Source organism: Antechinus flavipes, chromosome 1 (genome assembly GCF_016432865.1).
Source record: "Antechinus flavipes isolate AdamAnt ecotype Samford, QLD, Australia chromosome 1, AdamAnt_v2, whole genome shotgun sequence".
NCBI lineage: Eukaryota > Metazoa > Chordata > Mammalia > Dasyuromorphia > Dasyuridae > Antechinus > Antechinus flavipes.
The window spans coordinates 340,841,417-340,860,976 of NC_067398.1; the positions used below are offsets into that span (position 1 = coordinate 340,841,417).

At 38.0% G+C, this 19,560-nt stretch overlaps 1 long non-coding RNA gene across 1 annotated transcript; it reads right to left on the bottom strand.

The window, feature by feature from the left end:
• Window positions 1–14,670: 14,670 nt before the first annotated feature.
• On the bottom strand, window positions 14,671–19,085 carry LOC127560200 (uncharacterized). The gene is made up of 4 exons (XR_007953285.1): window positions 18,613–19,085; window positions 17,997–18,223; window positions 17,234–17,403; window positions 14,671–17,129 (listed from the first exon to the last, which is right to left on the bottom strand). It is a non-coding gene; the product is annotated as an uncharacterized LOC127560200 (long non-coding RNA).
• Between the last annotated feature and the right edge of the window lie 475 nt (window positions 19,086–19,560).

Sequence of the window (19,560 nt, forward strand, 5' to 3'; positions counted from 1 at the left end):
TTCAAAGCTTCCCCAGAAACGGGGGGACCCAAAAACGGGGGGATAGTTCTTCAGAGAAAGCTTTACTTCTCAGGGGTGAGGTAGCACAATATCCACTTCCCATTCACAACAGAATGACACAGTACTAGAATTTGTACTTTTTAAGTTTCATTCTCTTGGAGAAAGTCATTTATGTTCATATAAAATCCCACAGGATGGGCAGGAGACCTCCAACTACTCATTTATCTACCTTCTTGTCTACCTGTCTGTCTTATCACTAGTCTGCTTCTGGCAGGTACCACTCATCCACATTCTGATATACTGGTAATGCATCTCCTTTATCACTCTCCCCAATTTCTTTTTTCCTCTTGTGGTGTTTATCAGGAACCCCAAAATGTGCTACTGTGACATACTACACTAGAAAGAGCTCTCTGTTATATTCTCAGAACTGGAATGTCTCCATGAACAAGACAAATAGGACAACTTACTCAACCTCACTAATCATAAACTGGGGGCATCTTCATTCTTCACTATTCCTAAATCAGCTTTTGCACTAGGGAGCAGCTTCATTTATCTAGTTAACTGCATATAAAACTGTTTGTGTGTTTCTGAGACTGCCTACCTGCCTTTTTGATTCTTTCTACTCACCTGCCTATCTTTTTGAGTGTGTCCTACCTGTCTGTCTGCCTGTATGTCTCTCTCTTTGTCAACCTGTCTCTCTGATTGCCTACCTGCCTACTTTGTCCCATTTTTTTGCTTATCTTCTTATCTGTTACGTTTGCTGCTAGTTAGCCAGACTGTCTTAGTGCCTACTTACCTGTGTAGGTGTATGCTTGGGCTCCCATTTGGTTGTATACCTGTCTGCCTGCCCCCTGCTTCTCTCTGCTTTTCTATATGCATTTGTCTCAGCCTACCTGCCTGTCTATTTACCTGTCTGCCTACCTAAGTGTCTCGTGGTCTGCCTGCCTGCCAGCCTGGCTCACTGCCTATCACCTTTATCTGTATGTGTGTCTGCTCACTACATCCTTCCCTACTCTCAAGCTTGTGTACCTATTTACCTTCCTAAATAAGTGTCTGTCAATCAGCCAGCTTCTCATGCTGTCAACCTGTCTGGCTAATGGCCTGTCTGCCCACCACGCAGTTTGTTTGCATATGTCTCTCCATCCTTCTGCCTTTCTGCCTGCCCATCTATCTATGTATTGCTGGCAGGCTCATTCCCTGTCTGACTGTTATCTACCTTTCTGTTTCTCTGCCTGTCTCCTACTTTGCTCCTCTGCCTATTGGCTTCCTACTTGTCTCCTGAGATATCACCCTGTCTGCCTGCCTTTTAAATTGCCCACCTGTTTGCCTGCCTAGTGACCCATCTGCCTGCTTATCAGTCAGCTTGCAAGTCTATCTTCCTGGACGGTCCTCTGGCCCTTCCTTCCCATTTGTCTGCCCACCTAACAATCTACCTGCCTGTCTCTCGACTTGTTTGTCAAGCTTTCTATCTGTCCTCCTACCTAAAGAAGTCACTTATCACTTTAGGTTCCTCCATTGTAAAAATATCACTTAGCTCCCAGTGTTGTTGTGAAGATCAAATGAGATACTCTCTGAAGTGCTCAGCATAATGCCTGGCATATAGGAGGTGCTTTAAAATGCTTGTTCTTTTCTCTGTCTATTGTCCAACCTGACTAAAAGCTTGTCTTTCTACCTGCCCGATTGTGTACCTGCAAACATGCTATTCTATCTCTCTTCCTGCTTCTCTTTCTCTGTCTCTCTGTCTCTCTGTTACTATTTCTCTGTCTCTCTCCCTCCCTCTCTCCTTCCTTCTCTCCCCCTCTCTCTCTATCTCTCTGTCTCTCTGTCTCCCTGTCTCTGTCTCTCTGTCTCTCTCTCTCTCTCTCTCTGTCTCTCTGTCTCTCTGTCTCTCTCTCTTTCTCTCTCTCTTCTCTCTCTCTCTTTCTCTCTCTCTCTCTCTCTCTTCTCTCTCTCTCTCTTCCTCTCTGTCTGTCTCTCTGTCTCTATCTCTCTCTCTGTTTCTCTTCTCTCTCTCTTTCTCTCTCTCTCTCTCTGTCTGCTCTCTCGCTCTCTCTCGCTCTCTCTCTCTCTCTCTCTCTCTCTCTCTGAAATCCTTCTATCTGTCTACTGATGACAGCTTTTTGTCTTCCATGCTCACTACTAGTCTTTCTGCTTATCAATCTTTTAGCTTCTTAGCCTCTCTGGCTCTCTCTCTGTCTGCTTACCTGTCTGCAGCTAAGTGGCACAGTGGATAAAGTGCTAAGCCAGAAGTTCAAATTCAGCTTCAGACATTTACTAGCCATGTCGCTCTAGACATGTCATTTAACCTCCATCTGCCTCTGTTTCCTCCCTTGTAAAAAATAGCACTTCCTACATAGGTTGTGAGGATCAAATGAGAGATTATCTGCAAAATGCTTCCCTGCCTAATTGCCTGTTTTTCTGTCTGTCTGATCATCTGTCATCTGGTTACCTTATGATACACATGGCAGTTCAGATCCAGACTGGAAGGAAAAATCATGTAAATGAAGTCATAGCCTTGGAGTTTGCCATTTGGTCCCTAGACTTCCCATTCAGAGTACTTATTTCCACCACAATTATCTGTTCAAATGATTTGATAAATTTGATAAATACTCTAAGGAATGCATAACTAGTAAAACTCACTATTACTTCTCCCAAGAATATTTTCATTTTAATGGTACTTAATAGCACATGAGTAAATGTCTAATTGTTGGATTTCAGAAAGAGTATCTATCAGGCAGGGAAGACCTGTAGAGAATAAGACCTTTTTAAAGGCCCAGAAATCATTCCAAGAAGCAGACTCCACCTCCATAGATTTATAAAGCCAACAAGGTGGAAACTTGTATTTTGGGAGAAATGGGAATCAAGATGGTGAAGAGGTCAAATAAAAGGGCTTTTCTGTTTCCCAAAAAGAGAAATTGAGAGACTTGTTCAAGTTCACACAGATAGATTATAATAGAGCCAAGATCTGGACCCTCATCTTCTGCCTTCAAACTTCTTCCTATATACACGTTGATCCATAAGGAGCCAGGAAGGAATAGAAAGATGCTCTCTTCCTCTTTCCTCTGTCTTTCCTCTCCAAAGATGAGATGCATGTATAACACTCCAGAATTGCTTTTTCAGAATCTTCAGCTCCTTAATCTTCAAATGCCACTCTTTTCTTGCCCCTGAGACCTGGCTCTATGCCCTTTTGGGCCTGTCTTAGAGAATGACCTAAGGGATGCTTATATCATTATCTTGGACTTGTTCATCCTAGAAGCTTTGGGATGAGGAGGATGAGAATATAATTTTTTTTCAAGCAGAAAATAAAATAAAAAGAAATGCCTAATAACAAGGCCAAAAAACAGGAAAATCCCTGGGCCTAAGAAGAAAATTCAAGCCATCATATTGGCTAGTAAGGTTGCTGCATGTGGTTTAGCAATGGCCCCAGGCAGAGGTTGAGTTCCAAAGGAGAGGGAGATGTTCAGTTTTGAGGAGACAAATTAACTCTCTGGTCCCCAGATTCCCCTGGGAATGCAGAGGCAGCTCAATGTTGAACACAGGGTTACAAACTTCATGAAGGAACTCGAGTTAGGGGAAAGCTCTGGAGCAGCTAGTTGTATGTGGGCTTAATGAATATTCCAATTCTTAAAATACAGAAGTAACAGTAGGAGCCCACATCTGTCTGGTAATGCAGGAAGATTTTGGATCTCAAAGGCAAAAACCAGAGAAGGAAAGAAAAGCATCTAATCCAGAATTAGACCCCCTACAAGTTTCTTTAAGCGCTTAAAGACTCCCTGGCAAAGTTTGGACTTGTTGCTTGACAAGGAGACCTAAGTCACTAAAGATACTGGGAGTTATGATCCTTCTAGCATGAAAAGAGGGGATTATGTCTGGCTCAGAGCTAGAAGGCAAAATTTTCAGGTACAGAATTTTGAGACTTTCTGGAAAGGGACAGGGAAGGAATGTTGGAGAGAGACAAGAGGGGCAGCAGGGCAGGCTAGGATCAAAGAAAACCCAAAGATAGGGCTTCTGGGAACATTTGGACTTAATACCTAGCAAGGTTACCCACGCTGCTACAATAACATTATCACTTGATCCTGTTTGGAGTACCTAGCTAACACAATCCCTATGGTGAAGGGAGAAGAAACATGGACTTCACCACAAATTTCTGTTCCCAAAATATTATGGTCCAAAGACCTTGAGGCAAATAATAAGGAAAGTAAGGGGAAACAGAGGAACAAAGTAATGGACACAGAGTCAGTCAGTCAGAAAACCTGAGTTTAATGGTATCACTCCAGGACTGAATTCTCTCCTCTGTAAAATGAGGGAGTGGAACTAGATAAATTCTAAGAGCCCTTCGGTAGCCTATGACCTAGGTACCAGATTGAAGGATCTGTGAGTTGACTACTGGCCAAGTGGAGAAAGGCACTTCCAGCCTTTCCATGCTTCCTCCCTTAATATCTAGAGAGCCCACTGAGAGAAAGTTGGAGGGAAGGGAAGGGGTAAGGAGTGAACTTCTGCAAAAAGACCCCAGGTCAACAAAGGGACAGCTGCCTTATGCCAACAGTCATATTATTTCTAAAAAAAATTATCACTGACTTGGATGAGAACATAGATGGTTTAAATATCAGATTTGCAGTTGACAGGAAGCTGAGAGAGATCCTATTTGAGATGGGGAAAATATGACTAGATAACAGTTCAGATATAAAGGCCATGGGGGAAGGGGAACGGAGACAGTGGAAAGCCAGTTCAGTGGGGGCTCACCCAATAATCTCAGGCTAAAACAAAAAAAAATGACCTTTTGTGGATTTTAATGATAATCTGTATATCAAGATGAATAATTCCAATGTTTGAAGAACCAAAAACATTGTCTTGGCCACCTTTTTCAGTTCCTTCTCTTTCTCAGGATGGGCCAGAAAGAAGGTTAAACATCCAATGATTAGGTAAGCAAGATGAACCCAAATTTGCTTGTAAACCACAATTTTCCTAATGAAGTAAGAGTTAGCCTGGCATTGTAGAACAGGCAAATTCCCTTGCTCCGACACATGCAAAAAAGTAATTCATAATGATATTAAATGCAATAGATATGGGGCATGTTCTCTAAGTCAAAGGACAAGCAGTCATCAAAAGAATTGCAAATTATGGGCAACCATATGAAAAATTGCCCCAGATCACTAATTATAAGAGAAATTCAGTTTAAAATAATTGAATTTATACCTCACATCAAGCAAACTAGAAAATAATAAAAGTTAAAAACATAGAGATAGTCAATATTAAAGAGATGGTGAGATGATACCATCTATTTGGCTAACTAAAATACAATTGGCTGAATTGTAAATTGACACAATCCTGACAATATCCTGAAAAATAACCTGGAATTATGTGTGAAAAGTTAACAAAACATTCCTATTCTTTCGGCCGAAGAGAGGTCACTGCTGGTTGAGGTTGGGGGGAAAAAGTTCCATCGGTACCAAAAAATTTATAACAGCACTTTTTGTGATGGAATTTTAAAAAGCCAAAACTGTACAATCTAGTTGCCCCGGGAGTCAGAAAGACCTGAGTTCAAACCACTTGCTATGGAGGCAGCCACATGGCACTGTGGATAGAGGCCTGGAGGCCCTGGAGTCAGTAGGCCCTGAGTTCAAATCCTGCCTCAGACACTGAATACTTCCTAGCTGTGTGATTCTGGGCAAGTCACTTAATCCCAATAGTCTTGCAATTTTACAAAATAATAATTTCAAAAAAAAATTTTAAGAAAACCACTTGCTATGTAAGCCCATCACTTAACCTCTGTTGCCTCAGTTGTAAAATAAACTGTTAAATAAAAATTAATAATACCATCTATCTCCCATGGTTATGGTTAAAATAAAATAAGATTATAATTGTAAAGTGCTTAGCATGTGCCTGGTACATGGTAAGTTCTATAAAATTATTGTTGTTAGAAAAATAACTGTTAGGACATGTATGCTTATATTGTATTTAATTTATACTTTAACATACTTAATATATATTGGTCAACCTGCCATCGGGGGGAGGAGGCAGGGGCAAGGAGGGGAAAAATTGGAACAAAAGGTTTTGCAATTGTCAATGCTGAAAAATTGCCCATGCATATACCTTGTAAATAAAAAGCAATAAAAAAAAATTTTTTTAATTATTGTTGTTGTTCACAGACAGCCAGATAAAAACTGTGGACTTTCCAAAGATATTCACAAAGGAAGATAAAATAACATGTATTCATGACAGCATAGAAGGATAAGTGCAAATAAAAGTTATCTACTTAATTTCCATATACATCATGCCTAAGGGAGAATATATTTGTATCTAGGGTGAATCCCTCCTACCCTTTGGGAACCTATTCTTGGGTGCAATGCTGGAGTAGATAAGAATGTCCAGGTCCTGGAGTGGTCCAGGAAAAGTTCACCTGAGTCTTGCAGCCCAGGAAGATAGAAAACTTGCTCAAAATCCAGGGGTTTCTCATTAAAAAACAATGTAAATTTTGCAATGGAATCTGTTCACCCTCTAGTGGATACAAGTAGAGAGACCATCGCACCTAAGGAACTAAAGGAATCTTTGATGTAATAATCTAGTCTTGCATCCTTTAGCAATCAAACATACACACGCACACATATACATAGTGCATGCTCCACCAATTAAACAAAAATACACAGATACATAAATATAATCTTAGTGCACCCTCCATCAATCAAATATATATATATTTAACTGTATACATAGTCCACTCTCCAATCAGATACACATACACATATACATATATATATACATATATATACACACATTCATAGTGCAAGCAGAGTTTATTATGCCTGATCCCGGAGGTAAGATGGAGCCACTAGAATTCACTGAATAGAGAGGAGGACATGGTTAAGTGTATAATTTAGGAAAAATCTCTGCGAAACCAAGAAGAGACTATATTAGAGAGGGAAGAGTCATGAGACAAGGAAACCAATTAATTGAAGTAGTTCAGGTGTAGGGTAATGTGAGCCTAAATTTGGGTAGTGATTGTGTGAGTAGAAAAAAGGGGGGAAATATCTAAGAAAGATTATGAAAGAAGAAATGACTAGATTTAATAAAGGATTGATATGTAGGGTGAGTAAGAGTGATAAATTTGGACTATTTAAGAAATTGGGGATGTGAATGATTAGAAGGATGGTAGAATCTTCAACAGTGATAGGGAAGTTCAAAAGAGGTGAGGCTTTGGAGAGAAATAAAATTGAGTTCTGTCTCAACTATTTTAAGTATGAAGTGCCTATAGGTTATCCCGTTCAAGGTATGCAAAAAGCAATTTCTGTTGAGTTATTTCAGTTACATCCAACTCTTCATGACCCCATTTGGGGTTTTCTTGGCAAAGGTATTAGAGTGGTTTGCCATTTTCTTCTCTAGCTTTTTTTTTACAGATGAGGAAACTGAGGTTAACAGGGTTAAGTAACTTATCCAGGGTCACACAGATAGTAAGTAGGTTTGAACTCAAGAAGATGTCTTCCTAATCCAAAGCCCGGTGCTCTATCCACTGTGCCACCAGTTGGTGACGAAGGAGAGAAAGTATGGTTAGCTATAGAGCTCTAAGAATCATTGAACCCAAAGAGTTGTGAGCTCTCCAAGTTAGATATAAAGAGAAAAGAAAAGAGCCAAGTAGGATGTTTTGGGGGACATCTGAGGTAGGTGGAGCAAGAATCAGCAAGAGTGAATGAGGAAGAATGGTCAGATAGGAAGAGATTCAGGAGAAATATCTTATAAAAACCTAGAAAACATGGTAGATGAACAGGCTCCAAAAAAGATCTTCACAAGCTGAACACTGGGCTAAATCTAATAAGAAATAAAGGGGATAAATATAAAGAATTGTGATAGAGATCAAAAAACTGGTTCCTCTTCCCAGCTCTGTGAATTATGTTAGTGTTCAATCAATAAAGGAAGCTTAGAAAGGAATAAAAGATGAAAATCCTCAAACCTAAAACAAAATCCCTTGCAGAAGCTGCTGGGATCATTGAGCCCAAGGCCCTGGGCTGGATCCTTCATTGTGAATTATAACCCAAAACCCTAGAATAAAATGTAAGGAACCCAGATATCTCCTTCTGAACTATGGACTCCATCTCTCTCATCCTGCCCACACAGCTACCATTCTCATTTACTCTTTTCTCACCTCTTGCCCAGATCATTAAAACAACTTTCTAACTTTTCTAACTTTCTCCAGCTTCAAAGTTCTTGCCTTTTCAGTCCATACTCTGTATTGCTGCTAAAGTGATTTTCCTTAATCACAGAACTGATCATTTCACTCCCTTATGCAGGAAATTCCAAAAAACTCTCTATCCCCATTAATCCCAAATCAATTTTAATTCCTTCTAGCTAGCTTTTAAAGATCTTCACAACCTTACTCCAATATTATTGGATATAACTCCCCATCTTGCATACTACAGTCCAGAAAATCTGTCCTCTCTGTACCTCACAAGAAACTCTCCATCCCTTACCTTTGCACTGACCAAAGCCACACCTGAATTAGTGACAGAGTTTGAATCTAAAACCTGGGGGAGTACTTCTTTTCCAAGGAAGGATCTTTCTCCACTACCTTTCCCTTTTACTTTCAATTTCATATGTTCACTGAACTGAGTGGGGTAAAATTGACTCACTTTTCAAATTGACAGGGAGCAGTCAAGTCAATACTCACTAGTGGTGGATGAGAGAGCCCCATGATGTACTTCATGAAATAACCCTCAGTACTTCCCCCAAGATGACCTACTATATAAACTTTCTCATTTGGTTTCTTTGTCCCCAAAGATGTACCTATCTCAAACTCGATTCATTTTTTATTTTGAATAGATCTTTTATTTCCCCATTTTTATGGAAACCTTGGATTATAGAATCAAGAGCTTAATACCCCTAATATAGCTACAGAATAACTGAGCTCTTTCTGAATAACAATTACTCTGTCTACATTTATGATTTACCAAGAGCTTTATATGTGTAGCCTTTAGATCTCACTACTGGGACTCACAGGAGCAAGAAATCTATACTGCTTCCCATCTTGTAGCCAACCAATGAAAGTTGTATTCACCTCTAAGAATTAGGGGTATTAAGCTCTTGATTCTATAATCCAAGGTTTCCACAAAAATGGGGAAATAAAAGATCTATTCAAAATTTAAAAATGAATCGAGTTTGAGACAGGTACATAAAAAGAAATACTAAACTTGTAAAGAATTGCTGTCCACATTGTGGAGTGATTAGAATAGAATTCAGTAACAATTTATTAAACATGATTATATTAGGCCTGTGGGTTAACGCTTAGGTCTTGTCAAAATACAGTGCTTGGAAAGACTGCTGATTAGCCATTCTCTACTTTCCCCTTGATGGAGGACTGCCTAATCAATTCTGCTGATAAAACAGAACAGACTTGTCCCCTTTGCTACTAATGAACATTTTTTCCAAGAGACCTGGAAGAGTAGCTACTATTTATGATACTGAACTCCCTCATTTTTGCCCCAATTCTAGCTACCATGACCATCTCTGTTCTCACAACTCCAACCAATACTGGCAAATGATATTGCTGCTACCACTGCCCTGCCACTGAAGCCATGGACCTCTAGAACTCACAAGATCATCAACTCAAGAAAAAAGCAAACATAAAAGGAGGCAAAAGGAAGCAGACACATAGTCTGCTTAGTACAAGTTCACCTGATTAAATGCCCCCAGTACTAGCTACCATTTGGACAGGATTACCATGATATCAGAATAGAGAAAAACTCTGTCCTCTACTCTTTACTGACTAAAGAGTCACATTACTAAGTACATCAATCAGAAACAGTCTCTTCTTTTGACAAATTAAGCACACCCACCTATGGGGCAGGCAAATGATGAAGAAATGACTCAAAGTCTATCACATCATATTAAAACTTCAAGTCCTTCCAGCAATGGGTCATCACATATCTTGAAGTTGTCCCTCAAAGCTTCTTCATCATTATTAACTAAAGGCAGAAAGGGACTCCAAGGAATGGACCCTTAGGCCAGTTCTTTTAAAAAAAATATTTTCCCCCAATTACAAATTTTTTAACTTTTTTGTTTATTTTGAGATTCAAATCTTTTCCTTCCCTGAGATGGTGAGCAATTTGATTTGATTATACATGTTCAATCATGTAAAACATATTACCATATCAGTCATGTTGTGAAAGAAGACACAGACCCAAAGGAAAACAAAAACTAGGGAAAAAAATATATAGAAAATAAAAATGCTTCAGTCTGCATTCAAAGTTCATCAGTTCTTTCTCTGGAAGTGGGTAGCATTTTTCATCATTAGTCTTTTGGACTAATTGTCTTGAATCATTGAATCGCTGAGAATAGCTAAGTCATTCACCATTAATCATTGTATAGTATTGCTGTTGTGTTCAATGTTCTCCTACTTCATATAAGTCTTTCCAGATTTTTCTGAAATCTGTCTTAGACCAGGTCTTTAAATATGTCTGATCTCATTTGATCTCCCAACAAACCTGAAAGAAAGTAACTGCAAGTGCTGTCCCCATTTAAATAAGGAAAATGTTCACCTCTAAAATTAATCAAAAAACAAACCAAGCTCTTTTTCCCAGGAGCTCTCAAAGAAATGTCCTTCCTATTTATCATCTTAACCTTTTCCAGATTCCTAGCTGCTTTAGGACTGGGTCAGGGCTGGTTTGGAGTGAAGGTAAATAATATCAAGAATATACCACAGCATTAATCCATCCAATCCCAATATCCTAATAATAGCTAAATTTTATATTTTGTTTATTTTTGATAACATATTTGTCCCCTATTCAAATTCAAACCCATTTGGGAGCAGCAGACCTGCTTCCCTATCAATCTATCTATGTAACTGTTCATCTACCTATCTTTCTACCTGCCTATCCATCAAAATGACTATGAATCTACCTGCCTGTCTTGTTCTCCCTTGATGTCTCCCTTGGTCTATTTTGCCTGGCTAAATAGCTACTATTACTTACAGCCTAGCAAGTATTAATCTCTGACCTGATCATTGCAACTAGGGATAGGACAAAAACAGAAGAACCATTTCCAGAGATGATAGAGATGAGAAAAAGAAAACAACCGTTACATCTATCACCATGTTCTAATCATGGACCATCCCATCAAGGAGAATGTGACTCAGTCCTTCTATAATTTGAGCAGATGGCAGAAAACTCTGAGTCTTTAATCTGTTTCTTTGGAGGATACAGATTGAGATGAGCAACCCAACATGAAGAAATGGAGAACTCTCTGACATCCCCAGAGGATAGGAACTGGGCCAGTCCTACTCTTATTTAGTGTGCATATGAATGTTTTTTTTTCCTCCTAAGAAATGATGCAGCCGTGGCATAAAAGGATATCAAAGTGACATGAAAAAAAGACAAGTGACCATTTTGGACAGTCAAAGCATAATTCATTCATTCACTTCATAAGCATTTATTAAGTATCTATAATGTAACAGACACTATTCTAGAGGTGCTAGGGAATACAAAGACAAGAATCAATCCATCCCTGCCCTCGAGAAACTTGCATTTTATTGGAACTAATGGAGTTGGGTAGAGAAGGGTAGTGAAATGGAAACTTAATGAGACAATGGTGAGATATGGCAACCAAAAAAAAGCATAATGCAAGTTTGAATTCTACTAATAAAGACATCAATTCCAATAAAGAGACAGTGATCCTATTGTATTCTACTTTGGTTACAAAACACCTGGAGGATGGTATTCAGTTCAAGGTGCTAAAATTGAAAAAAGACATTGTTAAGCTGGAGATTTTCCAGAAAAGAGTAACCAGAATGGTGAAGTATGTTGAGTCCATGCTGTATAAGAATCAATCAGAGGAACAGGAAGTTTTTTCCCCCCGAGGAAGAGAAGGTGCTGGGAGGATATCAGTGTTATCTTCAAATAGTTAAAGAAAGGGTTATCACATGGAAGTAGAATTATACTTTAAAATTTTGTAAGTTTTTCCTCACAAGTCAATATTTAAATACCCTTCTTAAGTACTATTATTTGCATCTTACAAATGAAAAAAATTGACTCAGAAGTGAAGGAATTTGACTGCAATCACACAACTGCTTAACTATTGCTTCTTTAATTGTACAAGGAAAAAGGAAATTCCTGGTTACAATTTAAAGGGATTGAAGTGGGAAGGTGTCCCAGAACTGATAACCTGAGAATCCTGTATGACTAAGACACATTTTGTATTCACAGATAGTCCTTATGGATGGGGTCTGGGCCATTACCAGTCAGATTTATGTCTTGCCACTGGACTCTGATAACTCTGGAGGAGACAGAGGATGATGGCATTATGCAGCTCTGCCTCAATCAAATCTAATTCATGTACAAGTCAAGATAGCACCCTCATGATTTCATTGGTTCTCTTCAAGAATGAAGGATGAACAGTAACTGTGGATGGGATAATGTTTTGTTGTTCAATCATTTGCTCAATCATGTCCAACCCTTTGTGACCCTGTTTGGAATTTTCTTGGCACAGATACTGGAGTGATTTGCCATTTCCTTCTCCAGCTCATTTTACAGATAAGAAAACCGAGGTAAACAGGGTTAAGCGACTTTCCCAAGGTCACACAGTTAGTACATGTCTAAAGCCAGACTTGAATTCAGGAGGAGGAGTCTTCCTAATTCCAATCTCAGAACATCACCTAGTTGTCCATATATAAGTATATATAGTACAAATCTCAAGTGAATAAATACCACATAGAAAGTAGTTAAACACTAGGAGTGAGGGTTCTGTGAGTCAAAAAAGACTTTGTTCAGATGATAATAATTGAACTGAAGCTTAAATGAAAGTAGATTTTATGAAGCAGAAGCATTATTGGGATAAGTTATGGTTATGAGGGATGATCAGTGTGAAGACACATTGATAGGAGAGTGCCATGTATGAGGAAGAGACAAAATCAGTCTGGTTGGAATTTAGAGGACAGAAGGGATGCGTTATATCCAATGAGGCTGGAAAAAAGTCTGAGTTGGGTTGCATAGGGCTTTCAAAGTTAAACAGAGGAACTTATATTTGATGCTATTGCCCGGATTAATAGAACCGATTTAAGTCATATAATCAGACATGCACTTAAGGAAACTGAGAGAAAAAAAAGGTGAAAATGCAAAGGGGATCCACATTCAGTCTCCATAATTCGCTCTCTGAATGTAGATGTTATTTTCCATCCCAAATAGACTGAAATTGTCTTAGATCACTGCATTGCTCGAAAGAGTCAAGTCTATCACAGTTTATCATCATGTTACTATGTACACTGTTCTCTTTGTTCTGCTTATTTCACTCAATATCAGTTCCTATGGGTCTTTCCAGGTTTTTCTGAAATCAGACTGCTCATCATTTCTTATAAAACAATAATATTTCATTACCTTCATTTATCAAAACTTATTCAGCCATTTCCCCAACTGATGGGCATTCACTCAATTTCCAATTCCTTGCCACTACAAAAATGGCTGCTACAAACATTTTTGTACATATGGGTCCTTTTCCTTTTTTTCATTATCTCTTTGGAACACAGACCTAGTAGTGAGATTGCTAGATCAAAGGGTATACACATAGTGTATATGTGGACATAGTGAAGAAGTCAAAATCCAGATTCCAAAAATTTGAGGAGTGAGTGAAAGTAAAAGCAGCAAGTGTAGAAAGCATTTTCTTTTTTTAATGAATTTATTTAAAACATATGTAAAATAAGAAAAAATAGGAAAAACAGACAGAAAAAGAAGAACAAAGCATTGCCATATATCCAGTAGAACATCAGGGAGGGTTCAAAATTTTCATTTCAAGAAAGCATACATAATAAAAGAAGATATTGTATTCACATCTGTCCATCTTTTCTGTGCTTCTTTGTAGGTTTTCTTTTGTTCTCTGCTATGCACTTTTGACTTTGTTCTTTGTTTCTCCTTTCCTCTTCTGCAAGCAGACTAGAGTTCAGCATGGATATATTTATGTATACACACTATATATATACAATTGCACACATATATACACACATATAAACATATATCACACATACATATATCTTCGGGTATATACACATATGAACATATACATATACACATACATCTATAACAATATTATGATTTCTCTCTTCTTTTTTTTTGAGAAGAAATTGAAACTAAGTGACTTATCCAGAGTTACACAGCTAGTTAAGTGTTAAGTGTCTGAGGGAAGCTTTGAACTCAGGTCCTGCTAACTACAGTGGTGATACACATCTAGCTGCCCCATAGATTTCTCTTGGTTGAAGCTTTTTTTAAGTTTGTCTTTGTCTAAGATCAGTGATTACTAACCCTACTTTTTTACCCATAAATTCTACTCCTGATCATTATTATTGTATATGTATATATCTCTTATTTCCTATCTCTGCTAACTTTTCTCCTTTATTTCTACCTTCTAGTTTGCTTTGCTATTATTACTTAACCTCCCTGCCACACCCCTAACAGAGATCCTTCCATTATCTTCTCCCTCCATCTTTTCCCCTCTTCTCTATCCCACTCCCATTAATCTACACATCCTTCTATACCCCATTTTATCCTATTCCTATTCCCTGCCTTCTTCTTTATGGATTTTGGAGGTTGCTAAATATATATATACATACATACATATATGTATATATGTGTGTGTTTATGTATATGTATATATGTGTGTATATATATATATATATTATTACCTTTTTACCCCATTCCCCATATTAAGTTTTTAGAACTACCAGTCCTCCTCCTCCATCTAATTCCTCTATGTCAGTTCTTGTTCTCACACTTCATTCATATAGCATAATTATCATTTTTAACATTTCCTAGATCATTTTGTTTTTTAGAATCACATCATGCCCAGCTCTACCCCCAGTCTTTCTTCTGGACTACCAAATTACTAATGTCAATCTTAGACATATGGTTTATATTTCCATGTATAGAACAGTTTGTCCTAGTTCCCTGAAATTAGTCTTAATGTTAACTTTTCTATTGAGTTCAGGTTTTTTTGTGACAAAATCCTGAAAATATGACAGTTCATTGAATGTCCACTTTTTTCATTCAATATATACTTAATTTAACTGAATATAATACCCTATTATATCCAACTTTTATAACAACCCTAGCTCTTTTGATTGTCAACATATAGTATTCCAGGATTTACAGTCTTTTATTGTAGCTGCTGATAAATGCTATGCAAGTCTAATTATAGCTCCATTAATTTTGAATTTGAATTATTTTTATTGCAGTTGCTTGTAAAAAATTTTCCTTGACCTGGCAGTTTTGAAATTCAGCAATGATGTTCCTATATATTTTCCTTGTAGAATCTCTTTCAGATGGTAATCAATTAATTTTTTCTACTTCTACCTTTCCCCCTTATCCTATCACTTCAGGACATTTTTCTTTAATTATTTCTTGTATTATTGTGTCAAGGTTCTTTTTTGATTATAAATTTCAAATAATCCAATTATTCTTGTATTTTCTTTTCTTGTTCTCCAAATCTGTTGTTTGTCTTATAAGATGTCTCACATTCTCTTTTATTTTTTCATTCTTTGTATTTTGTTTTAGTATATCTTGGTCTCTTATAACTTTATTTACTCTCCCTTGCGCAATATTAATTTTCAAAGAATCATTTTCTTATTTATGACTCTGGATCTCCTTTTCTAGTTAGTTGACTTTCTTTTCAAAATCTCATTTTTCTTGGATTGTTCTTAATTTTTTTTTGTTTTTTCTCCATCTCTTGAGACCACTCTCAAGATTTGGTTGGCTCTGGTGACTAAAAGTTTATTCTTTTGATATCATTTCCTAGTTTCCTGAGTACAAAATAGCTACAAGGAATTCCATGAATTCTCCATTGTTTGGCTAGTGGGAAATGATGGGCATTCCAAGCAAAAGAATTTCTCTCAATTAATTCAACTTACTGTGTCTTCAATGCCTGTTTTTACTAAAAAATACTTTTCCTGAAATAGCTAAATAAACTTCATTTTGTCAACTATCAAAACATCTAAGAATATCTCATTCCACTCCAATATCACACACAAATTTCTAGGGTACTGATCAAAACAGTCTCGCATTTTACAAAATAGGCCAAAAGAGGTGATATGATTTGCTTAATATCAGTATGGGAAGTAAATCTCAGAGTTTAGTTCCCATGACTCCAAATTAAGCCAAAGGTTCAGCACTCTTTCTCTGATGCATTAAATCTAGGTAGCAGAGGGGAAAAGCATGGTGAAAAGTATTTAGGAGAAAATCAATAAAGAGAGAAAACTAAGTGATTTTGTCATTAGGGTACACTACATACCACCTGAAAGAAAGAAAAGATCTGAAGAGATATGAGGTCAAATGACTCAAGGTCTGTGTAATAGGAGAATGCCTCAGAGCTGTTTATTTGACTTTGCACTGTTTATTACTTTATCAATGATTTGTATAAAGCCATAGATGGCACAATTAACAAAATTTTAGATGACATAAAGCTGGAAGACATAGGTAGAGTAAGGTTTTCAAAAGTTCCAAATAGTTTTGAGTATTGGGATGGCTCCTTTCTTCTCATTTCCCACCCAAACAAAAGGAGGAAAGAAATCATTGATTCTACACCAAGAGAAAATTGCAAATGGTTTAATTAGGCTATGAGTGGTATCGTGTATCAATTTCTTTCTCCTTCTTGCCTCAGATCTTCTCCATCATCCTTACCATGTTCTAGGAGTCCAGGAAATTTTGAAACCCAGCAGCATGCTCAAGTTCACTCAGGTTGTCCTATTAGAACCTCAGGGTTCTAAATCCCAGTCCAGGACTCTGACCTCCATCATACATAGCCTTTAGGTCTTTGAGAATAGAAATGAAGCCTACAGTCAGTCAGGAAAGGAGGCATTTATAGGAGAAGGCTGAGTGAAGTGCAGCATCATAGAATGAGGAATGAAGGAAGGATATGAAAGGAAAAGTAGAAGAAATATTTTATCAATTCCCCACAGGGCTTTGGCTCAGGACTGGAACAGGTGCTGGTTCTGGGGTGGAAGATGAAGGAATTGGGCCAGAACATCACTTAATATATTTATTGATCCAATCCACATAGGCAGTGACTAGAGTGGTGATATTACGTCCATGAATTTTCCTGGATATCACCTCAGTCTGAAGCCAAGAGTTTTGGACTTTACAGAACAAGGGTCCACCAGAATTAACCTTTAAAAGAGAGAGAGAGTCTGTTAGTATGGCTAAGAATAAAGTGAACCCTTGGATCCAATCTGGAGTCAAAAGAGGAACCAGAGAGAGGAAGAAAGTCTCACAAGGATGGATTTCCATCTTCAGCTCCAGCTGCTGGTACATAGCATGTCATTAAGGAATATTTTCTGGGGTGGGGCAGTGGTCAAACTCTTGTGGTATATTTGGTCACGAATAAGGGCATCCATCACAGAAATATGAAGCCTTTTCAGTGGAATAATAAATACAAAAGGACCTGGGGAGAGAAGGAAGAGAGCATTATAGCCAGCTCTGAAGAGTAGGGACATGTTTTTAAATGCCAGGCGTTGGAAATTGATTCAGACATCCAATCTTTCTGCACTTCATAGTTAGATACCCTGACATCAGGGCTGGGATAAGGGCTTGGTAGAAGTTGGTAGACTGACAATTACGTCTTGAGGGGATTGATATATAGATACTAAGATCTTCCATGGACATAGTTAGAGAACTAAAAACTAAGGCTTCTTTTTGAAGAAACTAAGGATTAGAAGTGACTATTCTAAAAGTAAAAAGGATGACAATTGGGATCTTAATCTAGTGCTCTTACCATCACATAAGGAACAATCTCACCATGCTAGTCCAGAGCACCCAGACCCAGATCCGGACTAGGATGAACACTAAGCAAATATATGATTGTCCCATGAGACCAAGAGGCTTTTTTAAAATTTTCTACTCCCCTCTTGTTGGGTCTGGTCATTGTGCAGCTCCGAGAACTGGAACAGATGTTAGTCCTGGTGTAGACCAGGCTCCTTTTCCAACACTGATAAATCCAAGATGCCCAAAGGATACAGGGTCACTCCCATCACTTACCTCCAAACAGTCACCCAGCACTCCATTTGTGAGGGAAAGTTCTGTGAGGCAGCAGGGAGGCAAAAGATGCTGATATCTTTGGAAGAGTCCACAGGAGTCTTCAGTTTTAGCAGGGCAATGTTTGCATCAAAGCTTCCACGTATGAAGTTTGGGTGAATCACGATCTTGTCCACAAGCAGATACTTGTCTTTAGGTTTACCATTAAATTTGAAGTGTTTTCTAGATATCTGGGGAAGAAAGGGGCAAATATTCCTTAGAGGCAACTAGGTTAATATTGGGAGTCCTGCTACATAGAGCTGTCCCAGGTTCCTACCCTCTGTATCTAGGAGGCACATCCCACAACATACCCATACCCAACTAGAGGGAAATCTCTCCCATTTACTGCTTCTCTCTCCTGGGTTTCCCACTTAAAAGTGGGTAATGGTACCACTCATGTGTGTGGTACCTTATAGTTTGGATGTCAAGTGAAGAAACCAGGCAGAAACTGTAATTCCATTTTATAGAGGAGAAGACGGAAAAGTGACATAGTCTACATTTAGTTCCCAAATCCCTTTCTCTACTCCAATCTCCAGATGCAATCCTGTTCACTCAGTGGAATAAGGAAAGGGTAACTCACACGCCAAAGCAGTGGGCAGCAGACAGGACCCATTGAGGGTGGATGAGAGAACCTCCACAAGTGCTGCCAGTAGTTTTTGGAAGAATGCCCCTCACTAATATACCATGGAATCTCTTCCATGTAGCCTCCAGCTTTCCAGACGTGGGTGAAGTTCACTGTTAGAGAAGGAAGTGACTGTGTATAGATACCCCTATCCTATGAATCCAGGTAAGCAGCCCTGCTCCCCCATGCCTTGCACGGCTTCAGTGATTACCCCCTCAACCTCAGAAATTCTCTCTTCTGCACTGCCTATCAGACGAGGGATAACTCCTTTAAATCACAACCGTTGTCTTCATCATCGTCACCACCACCATCATTATTCAAATCTAGAGGCCTAGCAGAAAAAATCAAAATCATTAGCAGAATTCAGTTCATATCATGCTTTCTGCTCTAAAGTTACTTCCAAAGAGTCTGTACAAGATGAGCTTACAATGACTATTGACATCTCAATACTTTATCCAGTTGCAAAAAACCCTTAAGTTAATTTGACAATAGTCGAAAAATATTCTTTTACTTAAATTTCATTTTAATATTCTTTTAAATATTAAATTTAAATATAAAATATAATATCAAAATAATATAACATATAAAGAATTAAAACAAATAAAGAATCAAAATAACATAACACATAAAGAATTAAATAAACATATAAAGAACTATTATATAACATAGAAAGAAAATAATAGAATAGTGAGATAACTTGTCCCTAGGACCAACTCTAGAAGACTAAGATGGATTATGACAATAATAATAACAATGGCTGATGTTTCAATATCACTTCAAAGTTTGTAAGATATCATATCTTCATCCCGATAACAACTCTATGGTAAAAAGTGCCAATGATACTCTCTCTCACTTTGCAGGTATGTGCTAATTCTGAACCATTATGGTTATCTTGATATAAGGAGA